The sequence below is a fragment of the Zingiber officinale genome, chromosome 5A (assembly GCF_018446385.1).
Source record: "Zingiber officinale cultivar Zhangliang chromosome 5A, Zo_v1.1, whole genome shotgun sequence".
NCBI lineage: Eukaryota > Viridiplantae > Streptophyta > Magnoliopsida > Zingiberales > Zingiberaceae > Zingiber > Zingiber officinale.
The window spans coordinates 94495376-94505822 of NC_055994.1; positions in this window are offsets into that span (position 1 = coordinate 94495376).

A 10447-nucleotide genomic window follows, 5' to 3' on the forward strand; every position below is an offset into this window, starting at 1 on the left:
CATGCCCAATTGAGTCAATATGAGATATTGAACTCATTTGTTTAGAGTGAGTCTACTTAGAGTTCAAGATATAGATTAATTAGAGGATGACACGGTCTATGCCTCAATTTAATCAATCTAGATGTCAAGAATAGAAGGACATTATCATATATTGTGAGGGTCACAATTAGTAGTCACAAGGTGATATTGGATCTCAACATTCTTATAACTTGGGTAGTAATGATGTGTTGCTAGACACCGCTCATTACTTATGCTTCTAAATGGGTTTAGGAGCATTGTCAACGTTACAAGAACCTATAGGGTCACACACAAAGGGCAATTAGATGGAGATTAGGTTCATATGATGAACCAAGAGGATTAGGTTCATGTGATGAACCAAATTGGATCAAGAGTAATCCAAATTAAACTAATTGAGTTGGACTCAATTTGATTCATGTGTCCAATAAGTCTAATTTAGATTATGACTCATTAAATCAATTTAGTTTAATGAATAGAGATTCATTAAATCAAATTGGTTCGAATCAAATGGTTAGATTTGATCAACCATGGGAGAATTTAAGTTAAGTTTGACTTGAGAGGGAAGATGAAGAGTCAAGTTTGACTTGACCTTGACTTGACCAAATGTCATGTCATGGTGACTTGGCATAGGGCCGGTCAATGATGATGTGTCACATCATCAAGGTTACTTCATGGTATGCCACCTCATGAGGAATACCAAGAGTCTTGACTCTTGGTATTACATGCAGATAAAACCCCTTTCATTAAGTGGCCGACCACTTTAGTGCATTGTGTGTGCTTGGTGTAACTCCATCTTCTTCCTCCTTTCTTCTTCTCTACTCTCCCTCTCCTCCTTGGCCGAAACACCTTAAGAGTGCTAGCACACTCTAAGTGTTTTTCCTCTCCATCCTTTTTGTTCGTGTGGATACTTCTAGAGGTGTGTACACTTGAACACACTTGAGATCCGAAGAACCTTAGACTAGCGGGATTTGCGAAGGACTTCGCTTCAAAGGTATACTCACTTTCTTGTAGATCTAGTGTAGATCTAGGATAGGAAACATGTACATGAAAAACTTTATATCTTCGCACGGATCCATGGTAAGACTTCGGGGTTTCCGCAACGCAAAAAGTGGTTTTTGCGGTCCGAAAGTCCCAACACAAGTCTCTCATCATATATTTGCCTGGAACTAGAGTCGGTCGAACCTCCAAGTTTAGATCTTCATCTCTCCTAGGCGCGACTCCCAGTTACATCTGCCCAGTCTTAGAACCGATCGGATCTCCTCTAGGAGACAACATTGTTAGGTAATCGTAACAACTTGTCAGAGAATAATAGCTACTCACTAGAGAATATTCCTTTATTCTAGCATATACACGCAATTGAACCTTCCTCTGCTTAGAGGAGGGTTGTTGTATATACTCCATCACCTGACATATTTTAACACCAGACATTCTCCGCTGCCTCATTATTATGGAGGTTATGAGAGACAGTATAAAAAGGGAGTCATCTCCATTGGTTAGGTACATTTTACATGTAGAAACATCCATACATACACACACATAGGAATGTGTACCATTGTTCTACTATTCTATTGTTCATCTTATTCTCCATTTCACTTGGCTAATGTTCTAATTTGAGCGTCAGAGTGTCTGTGCCAGGAATCCCTTCCCTAGCTTGGTGACTAACGCTTCCTTCTCCCAGTTCTTGTCTCTGCTATGCAAGTTCGCTCGGTGTCAGTTTACTTCAGCTCACAATCTTCACATGGTCAATATCGAAGTCACCTCCAGCCCCTGTAGCTAACACATCATCTCCCTCGCTTTCAGATAGGATCAAATTTGACATCATTTGTGGGAACTTCACCTGAATCTGAAACACTGAGATGGAAGAGGCTGGAAGACTTACTACCATTACCTTGTCACAAGAAGACTTGAAATTGCTAATAGCTACTCAAGCACAGAGGTTAGTATAACAACAAGAGGCAATAGCCGGATGTCCTTTACGGAACAAACCCTACTATATCAATATTGGACCCTCACACTGAACGAGGGATCTGAGTGGAAGGCCCAATGGGGTTCCAATCAGTTCCTACTCCTTTGGCAGACTTTGTGCAAGCGCCTACTCAGCTTGAGTAGCTTGCCACCTATACCTCCCTCCCCGATCGCGTATCATAGAGCACTATTTCACACCCCATGTGACGATATGTGACGAGCAAAAAGGCCCCAAATATCATCTTCTGGAGGCACGTCCGCTCAGGACCTTCGAAAGAAGAAAGTGTCGATGGCCAGTATTCCCCTTGAACTAATAAGTGTATCGTTCTCTCAAGAAATTTTAGAAAGACCGCCGAGTCACTTCTTCCCTTTAATGATAGGAGAATATGGAGGAGCAACCGACCCAAAAGATCATCTACTTAAATTTGAAAACATAGTTATCCTTCATCAATACACGGATGGCGTTAAGTGTTGAGTGTTCCTTACCACCTTCTCCAGCTCGAGGCAAAGATGGTTCAGTCGACTCCTGGTTGAGTCCATTTGTTGTTTCAAAGATTTTTGCAAAAGTCTTCTTGCACCATTTTGCCATCAGGCGATTCAACCAAGTGGCGTTAGATGTTCCGCCCGCCACTTCCGAGATATTAATAAGCGTTTTCTCCTAAGGTCTTTCAGAAGGAGAACTTTTCCGTGCCCTCATTAGAAAGCTTCCAAAAGACTTCGACGACCTGCAGGGGAAAGCAATCAAATACATTAATATAGAGGAAGCCTAGATTGCTCGGAAGGAGGTGACTGTTACAGCTTCTATTGGTCAAGTTGGTTGAAAACCACCACCACCTTCGGTACTCCCTAGAAACTCCTGCCCGAATCTTCTGCTAGTCTAGGAAGAAAGAGCAATGCGGAAAGTGGATCAGTCACTACCTATACGACACATACATTTTTGTGACTACCATCAATCTCCTCATCATGCTACAAGTGAATGTCATCAGTATGCTAAGAGGCTCCGTCGAATGACTGAGTCAGGAGAAGAGAATAAAGGATTATCCTCACTCTTCTCCCAACGATCTCCTTTAAAAACATAGTAGGAAGGGCCTAGCAGACGCTCGGATTAGACGTCCAATCGATATCTACACATAAAGTCTAATTAGCATCCTCAAGTAGGAGCCGATTGACAATCAAAATCTGAGTGGTAAATTCAATCGGCAGCTTGGCCATACCGAGCTGCTCATCCATCCTTGCGTGGTATCTTGAGATTATTCTCTCAGGCCAACTCAACATATAAGTCTAAAATTTGAATTTTATATTTTAAATTTCAAAATATATCTTTATTTTTAGCAATGTAGAAACTCTATATTCTTATGCCGACCGACCTAGTTATAAACGAGCATGCCTTCGCGCCCATGTTCCAAGGCATTTAAGTCATACACTGTGCATCCACTCTCCAAGGCATTTGGGTCATACACCGTGCCTCCAGACTCTCGTGCCAACCGACCGAGTTATAAGCGAGCTAGCTCTCGCGCCCAAGTCCCAAACTCTCATACCGCTTGGTCGAGTCATAAGCAAGCATGCCCTCACCCTAATATTCCAAGGCATTCAGGTCATACACTGTGCCTTCACTCTCAAGGCAATCAGGTCATACATTGTGTCTCCAGACTCTCATGCCAATCAGTCGAATTATAAGTGAGTCTACTCTTGCGCGTAAGTCCTAGACTCTCTTGTAGCTCGGTCGAGTTATAAGTAAGCATGTCATTGTACCCATGTTCTAAGGCATTCAGGCCATACACTGTCTCTACTCTCCAAGATATTCTGGTAATACACTGTGCCTCCAAACACTCGTGCCAACTAGACTAGTTATAAGCGAGCATGCTCTCGTGCCCAGTCCCAGATTTTCATACTGTTCGACCGAGTAATAAGCAAGCATGCCCTCGTGCTCATATTCCAAGACATCTAGGTCATACATTGTGCCTCCATGCTTCAAGGAATTTAGGCCATACACCATGCCTCCAGACTCTCATGCCAATCAACCGAGTTATAAGCAAGCCTGTTCTAGCACCCAAGTCCCAGATGTTGGAGCAATCCCAATGGTTCGTGCGACCATGTGTTTTGGTGTTTGGGCAAAGGGTTTAAGTTAGGTTTACCCTTGTTATTTGATATGTGTATATGAGTGTGTAGATTTGCAGGATACACATATGACTCAGCTTGATGACTTCGGGTCCAGTGAAGGATGGAGCATCCGAGGGACCATGGACAAGGTAGCAAGGACAAGGGCTGAGGGAAGCAACTTCGAGGTATACGCGAAGGATGACATTGGGGACAAGCCGCGGGCTTGGATGCATCCGAGGGACGAGAGCCAAAGAAAGTAGGCTTGGAGGCAAGAGGTCAAGACTTCAAAAAAGTGTCAAGTGAGTCGTGAGAGTACGAGTGCATGAGAGATTGAACTCGGGGAAAAATCTCAGGGGGTGTTGTAGCAGTCAACGGGGTACTGCAACAGTTACAGTAGCAGTCGACCGATGCATTATAACAGTCGACTAGTGCACTGTAGCAGTCGACTTGTAGATAGTCGTTGAGAGAGCTGTTGGGCTGGCACCAGTCGACTGGTGCAAGGACCAGTCGACTGGTAACGGTAAAATAGCAGGGTTGTTTTCTTCCAAGCTCTATAAGTAGGAGCTTGGGATGGGCGACCAATGTGACAAAATTAGACTTGGTTAAAGCCTAATTAGTAGTCACTAAGTGCTCAAGGTTTCCCTTGTGTCTAAGTGTTTTGGTGAGTGTTGTGGTGAGGTTTCTCCACCCACAAGGAGGTTTGAGCTAGTCGGAGTTTCCGGGGACTAATCCACCGACAGATTGAGGGATCATTCACCTTACGAACAGTCGTGGAGTAGGAGCAAGTTATCTCCGAACCACGTTACATCGATGTGTATTGGTTTGTATTTCTTTCTTGTTTATGTTTGTAGTTGTATTTGTTATTGTATTTCCGCTTGTACACTAACAAATACGTAGGAAGTAATCGATTTGGGGGCGCCGTCTATCCAACCCCCCTTCTAGTGGGATATCGATCCCCTACAAGTGGTATCAGAGCGATGACGCTCTCCATTGGACTAATCGCTAAGGGAGTAAAAGATGGCCAACTTGATAGCACCTCCGAAGTTTGATGGAGGAGGCTTATGGGACATCACGTATTGGATGATGAAGATGGAGGTCTCCTTCGATACGGATTGGGACACCATGATGGTGATCAAGGAACCGTTCGAAGTTCCGAAGAACAAGAGAGGGAAGAAGCCCCAACCACGATATTGGATGGAGGAGCAAATCACACGATCGAAGGTAAATGATAAGGTAATATCAATTTTAATAGATATGTTGCCTTCTAATGTGATGAGTTGTGTAGGAAAATACGAGAACACCCACGATTTGTGGAGCAAGATAAAGAAGGTTCCTTAGGAAGAACCTATGTCTACACAAGAAGAAGAAGAGCCCAAGGAAATGAGTCCAATTGCTCAAGGAGAGGAGGTGGAGCAACCGGAAGTTGATCCATGCTCAACATCCGAGGAGGAGAAGAAGGATGAGGAAGTATCATTTACATCCTCAAGAATTGAAGAAGATTCCAAGACAAGTGAAGAAGAAGAAGTCTTGGAAACTAACCTAGTGAGCATCTCCACCGAAGTGAAGTCAAAAGACCACATCATTTGCTTCGGATGCAATGAGAAGTGACACTACAAGAGTAGGTGTCCAATGGGTAAGAAGAAGGTAACTCCTAAACCTACTCAAATTATTTTAGATACAAATGTGGGTTGTAGGAATGATGATGTCAATAAGAAGAAGGAGAAGAAGCACATTAGATGCTTCTAAATAAAGAGCTTAAGAAGTATACCACACCAAATGCTCAAAGAAGAAAGAACTTAAGAAGTTGGCGCATCTAAATAAATGGGAGAAGAAGAAGAAGAGCTCAAATCAAGGGGGAGCTTCAAAGGTAAGGGAGGTATACTCTAACTTGAATTATAATTCAAATTTTCATTCTTCCATGCATGCTAGGAGAAATGATTTTGTTAATCAAAGTATGCCCATGCAAATTTTTGGATTTAAATATCATGATAGGAATAGGGTAATTGTAGATCATAACCCTAGGAGAACCATTCATGATAAATCTAGGCATGATAGACCTAAGGAGAATCTAGGCAAAAATCTAAAGAAGAGAAGACATATGCCTAGAAAAATGGGTAGGTCTAGGAATTCCCATGGTGGACATGTTGACTCTAGGTTTAGGAACCTAGAAAAGGAAAATCAAGCTTTGAAGTCAAAGCTTGATAAGTTGGAGAAAATCCTAGAAATATTCAATGTTGGATCTAAGGGTTTAGGTATGGTGTTGGGTAGTCAAGGACCCAACAATGATAGATCGAGTCTAGGATACTGATCTAGTGTCTCCAATGCTAAGGGAAAGTCTTATGTTAGGGTTGCATATGACTATAGCAAGAAGAAGCCAATAAATGGAAAGTGAAAGTCATTTAAAGGTAAGGTTAAATTAACCAAGGACAAGGTGTCCAAGGTTAAGAAGGTTAGTTTTGTAGGCCAAGTGTCACCGGAGGTGCACCGATATGACTTAGCGATTGTGGATGAGTCACCTAGGGAGGTGGGTAAGGCTAAGGGCTCTAGGGGGAGCTCAAAGAGTCAATTTGGGACCCATGACAAATGGATCTCAGGTGGTTACTACTTGGGAGTCTAGAGGAGCCATGGAGAGTACCAAATGGTTTGGAGACGGACTTGAGTCTCTAACCTAGGGATTTGGCACACATAGTTCGTGTTTCATGCAAGAAATATGACATTTGGGGTCATATAGCATGATAATTGGGGTTGGATATATAGATGTCATATAAACCAATGCTAGGAATGCAGTATGAGTTGGTATGGGCAAATACATCAAGAGGAAGTCAAAACTAGGACTTTAGGTCAAGGTTCAATTGAACCATTTAGCTAGTTTTAGATTTTGTGTCAATTTTGGGATTAGTGATAGATACATTTTGTAATGTATTTTTTTCAAGTAGACACTAGTAAAATAGATCTCTCCACAAAATTTAGAAATTTTTGGAGGTCTGTGGAATTTCTGGTGCATTTCTGAAGTTGGTCAAAAAAAAGCTGATTTCTTCAGAAATAGTGTGCCAATCGACTGGTAGTTGACTAATGCAGATACCAGTCGACTAGTAACAGTATTTTTGAGCACAGAATGTCTCTGTAAGCTTATTTTGATGAGCGTAGTCGACTGGTAATAATATTTTTTGACCACAGAATGTTTTTGTAAGGTTGTGTCGAGAGGATCAGTTGACTGGTACCAAGGGGCAGTCGACTGATACCAGCCTGAACTTATTTTTCAGCGTTGTTTTTGATCATGTCAACTCATTTAGATGTATGGGATCCATGGGGGACAAATACATGAGTTTAGGGTCAGTTTGGACGATAAGTTTTCAACAATTGAGATATTGTTGGAAAACTTTTTGGATGTTAGGCAAAGGGGGAGAAGTAAGGTTTAGTTGAGAGAACCTTAAGTGTCTTTGCGTAGGGGGAGCCTTGTGATAGGTTCTTAAATATCCCTGTGGTAAAATCCTAGCTCATTAGGGATCTTAGGTGTAGGGGGAGCCTTGGGATAGGTTCCAATGCATGTTGCATTTTGTTTTGGCGGTGTAAGTCCAAATGTGTAGCCTTGACAACGTAAGTCCATTTGGCGGTATAAGTCCAAGTGTGTAGCCTTGGCAACGTAAGTCCATTTAGCGGTATAGGTCCAAGTGTGTAGCCTTGGCAACGTAAGTCCATTCAGCGGTATAAGTCCAAGTGTGTAGCCTTGGCAACGTAAGTCCATTCAGCGGTATAAGTCCAAGTGTGTAGCCTTGGCAACGTAAGTCCATTCGACGGTGTAAGTCCAAGTGTGTAGCCTTGGCAACGTAAGTCCATTATTTCTTTTTAGCATGTTTAGTTGCTATATGTTTTCCCTAACTTAAACGTATTGGCAAACATTAAAAAGGGGGAGATTATTGGAGCAATCCCAATGGTCCGTGCGACCATGTGTTTTGGTGTTTGGGCAAAGAGTTTAAGTTAGGTTTACTTTTGTTATTTGATATGTGTATATGAGTGGGTAGGTTTGCAGGATACACATGACTCAGCTTTATGACTTCAGGTCCGGTGAAGGATGGAGCATCCGAGGGACCATGGACAAGGACAAGGGCTGAGGGAAGCGACTTCGAGGCATACACGAATGATGACATTGGGGATGAGTCGCGGGCTTGGATGCATCCGAGGGACGAGAGCCAAAGGAAGTAGGCTTGAAGGCAAGAGGTCAAGGTTGCAAAGAAGAGTCAAGTGAGTCGTGAGGGTACGAGTGCATGAGAGATTGAACTCAGGAAAAAATCCGGGGGGGGGGGGGCTGTAGTAGTCAACGGGGATACTGTAGCAGTCAACAACACTGTAACAGTTATAGTAGCAGTGGACTGATGCACTTTAGCAGTCGACTGGTGCACTATAGCAGTCGACTGGTGCACTATAGCAGTCGACTGGTAGAGATCCGTTGGGCTAGCACCAGTCGACTGGTGTAAGGACCGGTCGATTGGTAATGGTAAAACAACAATGTTGTTTTCTTCCAAGGTCTATAAGTAGGAGCCTGGGATGGTCGGCTAAGGTGACGAAATTAGACTTGGTTAAAGTCTAATTAGTAGTCACTAAGTGCTCAAGGTTTCCCTTGTGTCCAAGTATTTTGGTGAGTGTTGTGGTGAAGTTTCTCCACCCACAAGAAGGTTTGAGCTAGTCGGAGTTTTCGGGGACTAATCCACCGATGGATTGAGGGATCGTCCACCTTACGGACAACCGTGGAGTAGGAGCAAGTTATCTTCGAACCACGTTACATCGACGTGTATTGGTTTGCATTTCTTTCGTGTTTATGTTTGTATTCATATTTGTATTTATTATTGTATTTTCGCTTGCGTACTAACAACTACGTAGGAAGTAATCGATTTGGGGGCACCGTCTATCCAACCCCCTTCTAGCTGGCCATCGATCCCCTACAGATTGGTGGCGGGGAAACAACTTGGTGTTTTCCTTCCGAGCTTTATTTAATAGAGCTCGGGGTGCTTTGGCAAAGTTGACGAAATTAGTGGTGGTTAACTTTAATTAGAGTCTCCAAGTACACAAGTGATCAAGCGTGCTTGTACGAGGTTGTGATGAAGTTTCTCCACCCATAAGGAACTACGTGAGCTAGCCAGAAGATTTTTGAGAATCGTCCACGGACGGATTGAGATCATCCACCTTACGGACAATCATAGAGTAGGAGCTTTATCTCCAAACCACATAAACGAGTGTGTCTTTATAGTTTTCTTGTCTTCATTCTTCTTGTTTTAATTTAGTTTTCTATTTGTTAGTTTGTTTTGTCTTCTACTATGCACTAACATTATAGGAAGCAAATGATTTGGGTGAGACGCTATTTACTCCCCCCTCTAGCGAACATCAAGGTCCCAACAATACACTGTTCCTCCATACTTCAAGGCATTCAGGTTATACATCATGCTTCTAGACTCTCGTGCCAACCGGCCGAGTTATAAGAAAGCATGCTCTCGTGCTTATGCCCTAGACTCTCGCACCATTCGGCCGAGTTATACGCGAGTCTACTATTGTGCCTAAGTCCTAGACTCTCGTGCTATCCAATAGAGTTATAAGAGAGCATACCCTCGCTCCTATGTTTTAAGGTATTCAGGTCATACACTATGCCTCCAGGCTCCAAGGTATTCAGATCATATATTGTGACTCTAATTTCTAAGGCATTTAGGTGATACAATATGCCTTCAAGCTCCAAGGCATTCAGGTCATACACTGTGCTTTTACTCTCCAAGGCATTCGGGTCACATACTGTGCCTATGTCCTAGATTCTTGCATTGCCCGACCAAGTTATAAGCGAGTCTGTCATCGCGCCAATATCTCAGACTCAAGTGCCGATCCATCGAGTTATAACCGAGTCTGCCCTTGCGCCAATGTCCCAGACTCTCGCGCTGCCTGATAGAATCATAAGCGAGTTTGTCTTCATGCTAATATCTCAAACTCTCATGTCGCTCGGCCAAGTTATAAGCAAGTATGCCCTCGCACCTATCCCAGACTCTCGTGCTGCTCGACTAAGTTATAAGCAAGCCTACCCTCACGCTTATGTCCCAGACTCTCGTGCCGCCCGACTGAGTTATAAGTGTAAGTATCCTGGGATAGTTTTGATATAATTAACTGAGTTAAGTTTAGTCTTGTTGTGTCTGATCCTTGTGTTTAAGTGTATAAGAATTTAGGAACACAAGAAGTTGAGCGGAAGACATAGCTAGCGAGAAGGATAACACGGGAAGCGAGTCAATGTGCTTGATGCATCCGAGGGATGAGGTGCTGCGGAAGAGAACACTGACGAACGAGAAGGATGTGTGCAGTGTTTTTGAGGGACGAGAAGATGGAGCTGAAG